A 12,538-nucleotide genomic window follows, 5' to 3' on the forward strand; every position below is an offset into this window, starting at 1 on the left:
AGATACTATACTCAGAACCAGACATTGTTCCTCTTTTAAGTCTTTGCCAATCTGAAAGAGTGAGTATCTGTGTTACTACTTGGATTTCTTTGATAATTAGAAGCATTGAAACATCTTTTCGTATTTCAGTTGGTCATTTGGATTTCTTCTTTTGTGAATTACATTGCATATTCTTTGCTTCAGTCCTTTTTAAACCCGTTAAGGTCAGAGTTTGTCTTTTTGGTGTGTGTTTTTTAAAATTTCTTATCAATTGTTGGTCTAACCCTTCCAACAATTGTCTGTTTGTCATCCATGTTAGCCAGTTTGTCATCCATGTAAGTACATGTCTTTCTTCCAGGTATTGATGAAGTCTATATCAGTCTCTTGGTGAATTCCGTTCCTGCAAGCTAGAATCTGCATCATGACTTTATGAAAGACCATCACTGTGCCTACAGTTCTTTAGGAATTGCTTTAGTATTAAGAATGAGGCGTCAGCCAGATGTTTTTGGATTATATGTGGTGTAGCCTATTAAATGGCTTTTATTTTTGTTTCCTCCTATTTCTTAGTGTTTCTTTCCACCAGTTCCTATTGTAAAACGTGACCAATTAGTACTGATGGCGTATATCCTTGTATTAGTAAAAGTCCTGCTCTGCCTTGAGGTAGGACCCTGCTTGGGCCAGACCTTCCCAGGAAGCCTGTCCTGCCCTCTGTAGCAAAGAATGCCAGACCTCCCCAGCACTCCCACTTACCTCCTTCACTCTTTCATTATTTATACATGGGCTAGGTTTCCTACAGAGTCACTTCAAGGATGTAGATCTTATCCTCCCAATTGGATTGCGAGTTTGTTGTTATTGCCTTTTTTGGTATTCCTCAAGGATGTCCAGATGCCTCACGTGGTGATGGACTCAGAGTACATATTAAAGTGGTTTTCATCAAAATCAGGCCATTCAGTAAGTTTACTGAGTCCAAGAGAATCAGAAAGACCTAAGATCTAGTTTGGCTTTACTAGGCATAGCTCACTCATCCATAAGATGAAATACTATGAGGCAGATCCAAGGTGGCCAAATAGGAACAGCTCTGGAGTGCAGTTCCCAGCGAGAACAATGCAGAAGGTAAGTGAACACCGAATCTCTAAACGAGTTATTACTGCCCACAGACCAGGAGATTCCCAGGCTGAAAAGTGCCATGAGTTTCCAGCACGGCTGTTCAGCCAGCACAGCTGGTCTCTGCACAAAAACACACAAATCTGGGTCGCCATTTCAACTGGCACCTGGAACACCTGGGAGACAGAGCCACCCATTCAACTGAAAAAAAGGGGGCTGAAACAGGGAGCCAGGTGCTGTGGCTCAGTGGGTCCCACCCCCACAAAGACCAGCAGTCTAACACTCTGGATTGAGAGTTTCACAGCAAACGCAGCTGGACCCAGGACGGTCCGGCTCTGTTGGGGCGTCCACCACTACCGAGGATAGTCTGCTGTTACCTAGGCAGTCTGTCATTACTGAGGCAGACTGTCATTACCAAGGCAGTTCTAACTATACCTCTATAAACAAAACCACAAGGAAGTTCACACAGCAGCTGGGCAGAGCCCACGGCAGCTCAGCAATGCCTCTGCTGGCAGTCTGTGATGAGGCTACCTCCTTGCTGAGCAGGGTAGCTCTGAAAAAAGGCAGCAGCATGTTAGGAACTTAAAAATAAAGCCCCACCTTCCCAGGAAAGAGCACCTGGGAAAAAAGGCAGTTGTGAGTTCCACTGCAGCAGACTTAAATGTACCTGCGCAGCGGCTCTGAATGGAACAATGGAGCTCACAGCTCAGCACTTGAGCTCCTATAAGGGGCAGACTGTCTCCTCAAGCAGCTCCCTGACCCCCATAGATCCGAAGAGTTACTTCATAAAGGAGAGCTTAAGCTGACATCTGGAGGGTATCCTTCTGGGACGAAGATAACAGAAGAAGAAACTAGCAGAAACCCTTATTCTTCTGCAGCCACCACAGGTGATCCCCAGGCAAGCAGGGTCTGGAGTGGACCTCCAGCAGTCCTACAGCAGAGGGGCCTGACTGTTAGAAGGAAAACTAAAAAACAAATAAATAACTTCATCATCAACAAAAAGGACATCCACTCAGAGACCCCATCCGAAAGTCACCAACTACAAAGACAACAGGTAGATAAATCCACAAAAATGGGAAGAAACCAGCGCAAAAAGGATGAAAACACCCAAAACCAGAATGCCTCTCCTCCTCCAAAGGATCACAACTCATCAGCAGCAAAGGACCAAAGCTGAATGGAGAATGAGTCTGATGAATTGACAGAAACAGGCTTCAGAAGGTGGGTAATAACAAACTTTTCTGAGCGAAAAGAACATGTTCTAACCCAATGCAAAGAAAGTAAGAACCTTGAAAAAAGGTTTGATGAAATGCTAAGGAGAATAAACAGCTTAGAGAAGAATATAAATGACTTAATGGAGCTGAAAAACACAACACAAGAACTTTCAGAAGCATACACAAGTTTCAGTAGCTGAATCAACCAAGCAGAAGAATGGATATCAGAGATTGAAGATCAACTCAATGAAATAAAAAGAGAAGGCAAGATTAGAGAAAAAAGAGTGAAAAGAAATTAACAAAGCCTCCAAGAAATATGGGATTATGTGAAAAGACCTCATCTACGTTTGATAGGCGTACCTGAATGTGATGGAGAGAATGAATCCAAGCTGGAAAACACTCTTCAGGAGAACTTCCCCAACCTAGCAAGGCAGGCCAATATTCAAGTCCAGGAAATACAGAGAATACCACAAAGATATTCCTCAAGAAGAGCAACCCCAAGGCACATAATCAGATTCCCCAGGGTTGAAATGAAGGAAAAAAACGCTAAGGGCAGCCAGAGAGAAAGGTCGGGTTACCCACAAAGGGAAGCCCATCAGACTAACAGCAGATCTCTCAGCAGAAACCCTACAAGCTAGAAGAGAGTGGGGACCAATATTCAAATTCCTTAAAGAAAAGAACTTTCAACCCAGAATTTCATATCCAGCCAAACTAAGCTTCATAAGCGAAGGAGAAATAAAATCCTTTATGAACAAGCAATTGCTGAGAGATTTCGTCACCACCAGGCCTGCCTTACAGGAGCTCCTGAAAGAAGCAGTGGACATGGAAAGGAACAACCAGTACCAGCCACTCCAAAAATATACCAAATGGTAAACAACATTGAAACAATGAAGAAACTGCGTCAACTAATGGGCAAAACAACCAGCTAGCATCAAAGTGGCAGGATCAAATTCACACATAGCAATATTAACCTTAAATGTAAATGTGTTAAATGCTGCAATCAAAAGACACAGACTGGCAAATTGGATAAAAAGTCAAAAACCATCAGTGTGCTGTATCCAGGAAACCTGCAAGGACACACATAGGCTCAAAATAAAGGGATAGAGGAAGATTTACCAAGCAAATGGAAAGCAAAAAAAAAGCAGGAGTTGCAATCCTAGCCTCTGATAAAATAGACTCTAAACCAACAAAGATCAAAAGAGACAAAGAAGGGTATTACATAATGGTAAAAGGATCAATGCAACAAGAAGAGCTAATGATCCTAAATATATACGCACCCAGTACAGGAGCACCCAGATACATAAAGCAAGTTCTTAACAACCTACAAAGAGACTTAGACTCCCACACAATAATAGTGGGAGACTTTAACACTCCACTGTCAATATTAGATCAACGAGACAGAAAATTAACAAGGATATCCAGGACTTGAACTCAGATCTGGACCAAGCAAACTTAATAGACATCTACAGAACTCTCCACCCCAAATCCACAGAGTATACATTCTTCTCAGCACCACATCACACCCACTCTAAAATTTACCACGTAATTGGAAGTAAATCACTCCTCAGAAAATGTGAAAGAATGGAAATCATAACAGTCTTTCAGAGCACAATGCAATCAAAGTAGAACTTGAGATTAAGAAACTAACTCAGAACTGCACAACTTCATGGAAACTGAACAACTGGATATTGAATGTTGACTGGATAAACAATGAAATGAAGGTAGAAATAAAGATGTTCTTTGAAACCAATGAAAATGAAGATACAATGTACCAGAATCTCTGGGGACGCATTTAAAGCAGTGTCTAGAGGAAAATTTATAGCAATAAATACCCACATGAGAAGCAAGGAAAGATCTAAAATCGACACCCTATCATCAAAATTGAAAGAGCTAGAGGAGCAAGATCAAAAAAACTCAAAAGCTAGCAGAAGACAAGAAATAACTATACTTACCTGGCAGGGGAGATACCATGATCACGAAGGTGGTTTTCCCAGGGCGAGGCTTATCCATTGCACTCCGGATGTGCTGACCCCTGCAATTTCCCCAAATGTGGGAAACTCGACTGCATAATTTGTGGTAGTGGAGGACTGCGTTCGCGCTTTCCCCTGAAAAAAAAAAAAAAGAAAAGAAATAACTAAGATCAGAGCAGAACTGAAGAAGATAGAGACACACACAAAAAAAAACCTACAAAAAATCAATAAATCCAGGAGCTGGTTTTTTGAAAAGATCAACAAAATAGACCACTAAACAGTTTAATAAAAAAGAAAAGAGAAAGTAATCAAATAGATGCAATAAAAAACAATAAAGAGGATATCACTACCGATTCCACGGCAATACAGACTACCATCAGAGGTTACTACAAACAACTCTATGCACACAAACCATTAAACCTGGAAGAAATGTATAAATTCCTGAGCACTTGCACCCTCCCAAGCCTAAACCAGGAAGAAGTCAAAACCCTGACTAGACCAATAGCAAGGGCTGAAGTTGAGGCAGCAATTAATAGCCTACGAACCAAAAGAAGTCCCGATCCAGATGAGTTCACAGCCAAATTCTACCAGACATACAAAGAGGAGTTGGTACCACTCCCTCTGAAACTATTCCAAACAATCGAAAAAGAGGGAATCCTTCCCAAATCATTTTATGAGACCAACGTCATCCTGACACCAAAACCCGGCAGAGACTGAACAAAAAAAAAATCTTCAGGCCAATATCCATGATGAACATAGACGCAAAAATCTTCAATAAAATACTGGCAAACCAATTGCAATAGCACATCAAAAAGCTTATCCATCACAATCAAGTAGGCTTCATCCCAGGGATGCAAGGCTGGTTCAACATACACAAGTCTATAAACAAAATCCACCACATAAACAGAACCAAAGACAAAAACCACATGATTATCTCAATAGATGCAGAGAAGGCCTTCGACAAAATTCAACAGTGCTTTATGCTAAAAACTCTCAATAAACTAGGTATTGACGGAACATATCTCAAAATAATAAAAGCTATTTATGACAGACCCACAGCCAATATCATACTGAATGGGCAAAAACTGGAAGCATTCTTTTTGAAATCTGGCACTAGACAAGGATGCCCTCTCTCACCACTCCTATTCAATATAGTGCTGAAAGTTCTAGCCAGAGCAATCAGGCAAGAAAAAGAAACTTAAAGGGTATTCAGTTAGGAAATGAGGAAGTCAAATTGTCTCTATTCGCAGATGACATGATTATATATTTAGAAGACCCCATCGTCTTAGCCCCAAATCTCCTGAAACTGATAAGCAACTTCAGCAAAGTCTCAGGATACAAAATCAATGTGCAGAAATCACAGGCATTCCTATACACCAATAACAGACTTAAAGAGAGCCAAATCATGAACAAACTGCCATTCACAGGTGCTACAATGAGAATAAAATACCTAGGAATACAACTAACAAAGGATGTAAAGGACCTCTTCAAGGAGAACTACAAGCCACTGCTCAAGGAAATAAGAGAGGACACAAACAGATGGAAAAACATTCCATGCTCATAGTTAGGAAGAATCAATATTGTGAAAATGGCCATACTACCCAAAGTGAATTATAGATTCAACGCTATCCCCATCAAGCTACCTATGACCCTCTTCACAGAACTGGAAAAAACCACCTTAAACTTCATATGGAACCAAAAGAGAGCCCGCATGGCCAAGACAATTCTAAACAAAAAGAACAAAGCTGGAGGCATCATGCTACCTGACTTCAAACTATACTACAAGGCTATAGTAATCAAAACAGCACAGTACTGGCACCAAAACAGAGATATAGAGCAATGGAACAGAACAGAGGCCTCAGAGGCAAAGCCACACATCTACAACCAACTGATCTTTGACAAACCGGACAAAAACAAGCAATGGGGAAAGGATTCGCTGTTTAATAAATGGTGTTGGGAAAACTGGCTAGCCATGTGCAGAAAGCAGAAACTGGACCCCTTTCTGGCATCTTACACTAAAATTAACTCCAGATGGATTAAAGACTTAAACATAAGGCCTAACACCTTAAAAAGCCTAGAAGAGAGCCTAGGCAAAACCATTCAGGACATAGGCATAGGCAAGGACTTCTTGACTCAAACACCAAAAGCATTGGCAACAAAAGCCAAAATAGACAAATGGGATCTAATTAAACTCCAGAGCTTCTGCACAGCAAAAGAAACAATCATTAGAGTGAGCCGGCAACTAACCAAATGGGAAAAATTTTTTGCAATCTACCCATCTGACAAAGGGCTAATATCCGGAATCTACAAAGAACTAAAACAGATTTACAAGAAAAAAAAAAAAAGAAACAAACCCATTCAAAAGTGGATGAAGGACATGAACAGTCAGTTTTCAAAATAAGACATTTATGAGGCCAACAAACATATGAAAAAATGCTCATCATCACTGGTCGTTAGAGAAATGCAAATCAAAACCACATTGAAATAACATCTCACACCAGTTAGAATGACGATCATTAAAAAATCTGGATACAACAGATGCTGGAGAGGATGTGGAGAAATAGGAACACTTATACACTGTTGGTGGGAGTGTAAATTAGTTCAACCAGTGTGGGAGACAGTGTGGCGATTCCTCAAAGACCTAGAAATAGAAATTCCATTTGACCCAGCAATCCCATTACTGGGTATATACCCAAAGGATTATAAATCGTTCTACTATAAAGACACATGAACACATATGTTCACTGCGGCACTGTTTACAATAGCAAAGACCTGGAACCAACCCAAATACCCATCGACAATAGACTGGACAGGGAAAATATGGCACATATACATCATGGAATACTATGCAGCCATAAAAAACGATGAGTTTGTGTTCTTTGTAGGGACATGGATGAATCTGGAAACCATCATTCTCAGCAAACTGACACAAGAACAGAAAATCAAACACCGCATGTTCTCACTCAGAGGCGGGAGTTGAATAATGAGACCATGTGGACAAAGGGATGGGGAGCATCACACACTGGGGTCTGTCGTTGGGGGAATAGGGGAGGGACAGCATGGGGTAGGGAGGTTGGGGAGGGATAACATGGGGAGAAATGCCAGAAATAGGTGATGGAGGGATGGAAGCAGCAAACCACATTGCCATGTATGTACCTATGCAACAATCCTGCATGTTTTGCACATGTACCCCAGAACCTAAAGTGCAGTAAAATATATATGTATGTAAAAAAGATGAAATACTAGTAAGATACTTCCTTATATGAATGTTGTGAGGCTTAGAGTGTCCAGTACACAGTCAGCACTCAATCAGTGTAGCTGTAGAGACATAGCGTGGACCCTGGTGGCCCAGCAGTCTCAATCCTGGTGTCTTCTGACCTAAGATTGATGGGAAAGTACGGATGAAAGAGCTGGTTGAGGAGGTGTTGATAACACAGAGTTTTTTATAGAGTATCCTCAGAGCATTACATGCTTCTTTTTGTTGAATCCAAATCCTTTTTTTTTTTTCCAATATGAAGCCATATAATCATTCAAGGACTCAGCGTGGTGCCACAAGTTTAAAACATGCCAGTTCCTCTCTTATGTTCTGCCAATTTTTCTTAAATGAGAATATGAGTGCATGTGCACGTGTACACACATGTGTGTGTCTATGTGTGTGTAAAATGCTTGGGATAAAAAACGATGGATCAAATTTTGCCTGGCATGGCATAGCAGTTCTCATCTCTAGTATCCGCTAAGCATTTAACCAAATGGACTTTAACTGGTTTACTTCAATTCTATTTTTATTTTAGTAGTCATTTAAATGTATGGGAAGCCAACTCTTTCAAATGAGACATTTTGTCATTAAAACATGTTATTTAGTTTAACCACATGGGCCCGGCTTCAGCAACATTGAGGACTGTGAAGAGGGCTCCGAGTGGCTGTTCCCTCATGACCTGACCGAAGCAGTGACCCACCAGCTTGCGATGCACACAAACTAACAGGCAGGGTGGGCAGCCCAGGGGTGTCTGCACAGTGATCTTGGCATCTCCACCTCAGGATGCCAGTTCCTGGCCCTCCCTGCCTGCACTTGGTGGCCCTTGGCCCTGGCATATCATGTGGCAAAAGAGCCCTTCTGGCCCATGTCACCCTGTGTACCAATTAGGCAGGAATCAGCAAGTCTGTTGAGTGCATGTTTAATGTGACACAGATGTGGGACATACAGCAGATCTTTCTGCTTTACAAATTTTCAGCTTTTTGCATTTCATCAGTGTTGCTTATTATTTACAGAATGTAACTTGAGACGTCAGAACAGATTGTAATTTTTAAAAAGGTTTGTGGGGGGTGGGGCCACAGGGGATCTGGGAGAAAAAATCCAGTAGTGTGGAATGCTGTTTGCTGTCCAGACCAAACAAACCAGTTTGCCAAGGGTTGATGGACTATGACAATCAGTCCAATTCATGTTAACACTGGCAGCACTTAATTAAAAGGCAGCTTGACCTTCTTATCACCAAATAAAGAATAATCTTTTGTTACCAGGTTGACTGTCGAAGCACCAGGCAGAAATGTACCCCTTGTAGAGGCACTGAAGGGCACCACCGAGCTGCCAGCTCGTGTCCTGCCTCTTTCCTGTCCACAGAGAAAGGATACCACTGAACCCAGACACGTGGATGTTCTTGCCTCGTGCCTGCTATTGCTTTACACCCAGGCGCCATGGCAAGAGGCGGAACAAAGAGAAGTCTCTTCCTTTGCCTAAAAATCCAGGATACTCTCGAGGGCATTGGAATGATGGGCCAGGACCAGTTTGACACAAGTTCAAGGGGAAGCTGCCATCTCTTGCTTCTAGAGGGGCAGATGTGGCTAGAGGTGGCCCTGGCATCTGAGAAAGCTCAGCCATAGGTTACATTTGAGGACAAAGCACCAGCTCTTCAGGAGGAAGATGAGGAGGGGTGGCTGATGGGTTGCTTCCTTCGTGCATCTAGTTCTAAAGAACCTAAAACTTAGGTCCAAAATAATGAGACCCATATAGTAAAAATCCTTTGAAGAGAGTTCTCCTTGGGATGTGAGCTAGTGCGGTGACCTGATCCCTTGGTCAGACGGTTCTGAGCTGTTTAAGTTCTGAGTATCAACTGTCCACAGGGAGTCAGGCCCCTGAGGAGCTGCCAGGATTCCAAGCCCCACTGTTCTTTTCCTTCCTGGAAAAGTGCAGACGGTGCACGTTCCCCTGAGGCCACCAGGCAGCTCTCCAGTTGCCCTCTAGGTGAACGTGACCCAGGTCAGTAACTTTCTAGTGTGTTCCCCCTCCCTCCCCCAAAACATTGGAATGATCAGGATTCCTATACTCCAGGGGTTCTTGAGTTGTTACCAACACCCCGCCTTTCTCTGGCTCGGATTTGGAGGAGTTCCACTACACACTGCCACTTCTTCACCTCCTGGGCTTCAGAAGCAGCAGCTCTGAAGAGCTCAGTCCTGTGGCTGCTGGTCTGCTCCTTTATCACATGTCTTGAGCACTCTCTCAGCACCTGGCACCGTTCTGAGTGCCGAGGTGCGGCCATGCACAGAAGAGGCAAGAATCCCTGGGTTTGCATGGCTTTCCTCAACACCTGTGTTCCAGCCATGGCCTGGGTTCAGGAGTCCCCTTCCCTGGAAGAGATGAGTGGCTGGAAGGAAAGCACGTCACTGGCTCCCCTGAGACCCTCCCAAGGGTCTCAGTTTCTCTCTCTACCACCGGAAGTCCAACTGCAGAGCCTGAAACAGATTCTCTTTAAAAACTCATGAATGTGGTGACCGCATAAGCTTTCATTCTCGTGAGTTGTTAATTTCTGTGTCCCTAGCACTTTTTGAAGCATCTGCTCCTGTTGCCCCTTTCTTCTCCTCCTCATCCTCTTCCATTGTTTCTGTTTGATAGTAGGAGGAATAAAACCTCCAGGCTGAGTGAACAGGTGGTCTTGGAAAAGGAAACAAATCACAAAGCAGGTCCCCGCTAGGGGCTGGAGCATCCCCATATCTGCCTGGCTTTGGTCATGGAAAAAGGCCCTGGGGGAGGGGCTCCAGGGCTTCCCAGTGGAGCGGTGACAGTAAGGACACACACCTCCCCACTTCAGTCAAGGCAGCTTCATTTTCAGCACTTGTACCTGCTAAGATTGTGTTACAAACTTCATTTGCAGAAAGTGTTTTACCCCTGAAATTCCCTTTTGAAAGCACCTGCTGTGAGTTTTATTAATGGTACTTTTCTAAAACTTCATTAATTGCAATTCTAAGAATTTGATATCTGGTATAATTCATTGAGCTACTAGTTTGATTCGCTGTAGCTCTTTTTAAAAAGCTCTGTCAGGCAATAGGATATGGATGGGAGTGGGTCAGGTGAGTAAAGCTTTAAGCAGTCGTTTCTTTAGAAAACACCTCTGTATCCAACATGTGATGTGCTCCTTATGAGTCATTCAGATAGATTCAGGAAATCTTGTCCCCCAGGGTGCTCTGTCAAGATAAAACTTTAAATACTGCAATTTTGCATTTTGGTATTTTAAATGGACTTGACACCCAATAATTCTGAATAAAGGTAGGAAAGAGGGAGATGATTAACTCTTACAAGCACCTACTATGTGCCAGGCACTATGCTACACACTCTTCATATTTTATCTCAACATTATCAACCAAGTAGGTATTAAGTTCTCACCTATTGATAAGGAAAGTGAGGCTAAGAACAATCTAGTAACTTCTTCAGTATCACCCAGCTAGTAAGTGACTGGGATTTCAGCCTGTGTTTGTGTTTTTTCAGTCTATGTTCCTTTATACTACCTTTTATATACACACACACACACACACACACACACACACATATACACACATTAAATTATATATATATATATAATTGCACTTTAGGTTCTGGGGTACATGTGCAGAACATGCAGGATTGTTGCATAAGTACATATATGGCAATGTGGTTTGCTGCCTCCATCTCTCTGTCACCTATATCTGGCATTTCTCCCCATGTTATCCCTCCCCAACCTCCCTACCCCATGCTGTCCCTCCCCTATTCCCCCAACGACAGACCCCAGTGTGTGATGCTCCCCATCCCTTTGTCCACATGGTCTCATTATTCAACTCCTGCCTCTGAGTGAGAACATGCGGTGTTTGATTTTCTGTTCTTGTGTCAGTTTGCTGAGAATGATGGTTTCCAGATTCATCCATGTTCCTACAAAGGACCACAAACCCATCGTTTTTTATGGCTGCATAGTATTCCATGATGTATATGTGCCACATTTTCCTTGTCCAGTCTGTCATCGATGGGCATTTGGGTTGGTTCCAGGTCTTTGCTGTTGTAAACAGTGCTGCAATGAATATACGTGTGCATGTGTCTTTATAACAGAACAATTTTAATCCTTTGGATATATACCCAAACTACCTTGTTCTTAAATTTCATCTCTTCTCTTAAAATAGATCAACTTTGAGAGAAGGTAGATAATGTAAACATTAAAAGAAAGAGGTTTTGTAATCACTTGCCAGAAATAAATCTGAAAATATTGGGCTGGGCACAGTGGCCCACATCTGTAATCCCAGCACTTTCAGAGGCTAAGGCAGGAAAATAATTTGAACCAAAAAAAAAAAAAAAAAAGAAAAGAAAATATCTGGTTTATTAGTGTAATCAGCGTGTTATTAGCATTTGTATTTAATAGCTACAAAATAAAGCTTACCAGAGATTGTGTATTTTGGTCCATATGAAATATCTTGGAATTGGCTTTAGAGGTGACAGGTTAGCAAGGAATTTGATAATGCATGGAGAGATTTCAGTAAGCATTGCAGTCTCTGACTCAGAATGTTCTACTTAGAACACAAAGAAAGATTACATTTGTAGAGCGCCTTGTTCTTCCATGATGTTGAAAGTTGCAAACCACTTTATAGGTTGTCTACTATTTTGTAAAAGCAAAGCAAAGCAAACCCAGAATGCATGCAAAAATTATGGCCTTCTAAGAGATCCAAGCCTTTTAGGATCTATTCTTACCATAAGGTGATCTACTTGATTGGAATTATTTATAAAGTAACTACCTTGCCCCTCCCCACCCAGCTATTAACAGGTAGTCTTGCCCCTGAGGCAGTTGACTGAGAAAGAAAAAAAAAGCTGGTATATTTTTGTCTTAGAGTTTAAATCCCAGTAGGCATATCTGTTGGCATTAGTCCTACCAGCTGTCACAGTTGCAGTGTCATGGGGTCCCCGAAACATGTGTTAAATTATGGGAAGCCTTGACCCCTATAAACAAGTCAGGTGTGAATCCCACTGATGGAAGAAAGCTCAGC

At 42.2% G+C, this 12,538-nt stretch overlaps 1 protein-coding gene and 1 non-coding gene across 6 annotated transcripts in view; both read left to right on the top strand.

The window, feature by feature from the left end:
- Positions 1 to 12,538, top strand: part of VPS13D (vacuolar protein sorting 13 homolog D) — a 296,629-nt gene that overhangs the window by 262,078 nt on the left and 22,013 nt on the right. The window lies entirely within an intron of this gene.
- On the top strand, positions 4,239 to 4,402 carry LOC116566670. The gene has a single exon (XR_004275954.1). It is a non-coding gene; the product is annotated as a U1 spliceosomal RNA (small nuclear RNA).

Source organism: Sapajus apella, unplaced genomic scaffold, assembly GCF_009761245.1.
Source record: "Sapajus apella isolate SASKATOON/1434 unplaced genomic scaffold, GSC_monkey_1.0 scaffold43, whole genome shotgun sequence".
Lineage (NCBI taxonomy): Eukaryota > Metazoa > Chordata > Mammalia > Primates > Cebidae > Sapajus > Sapajus apella.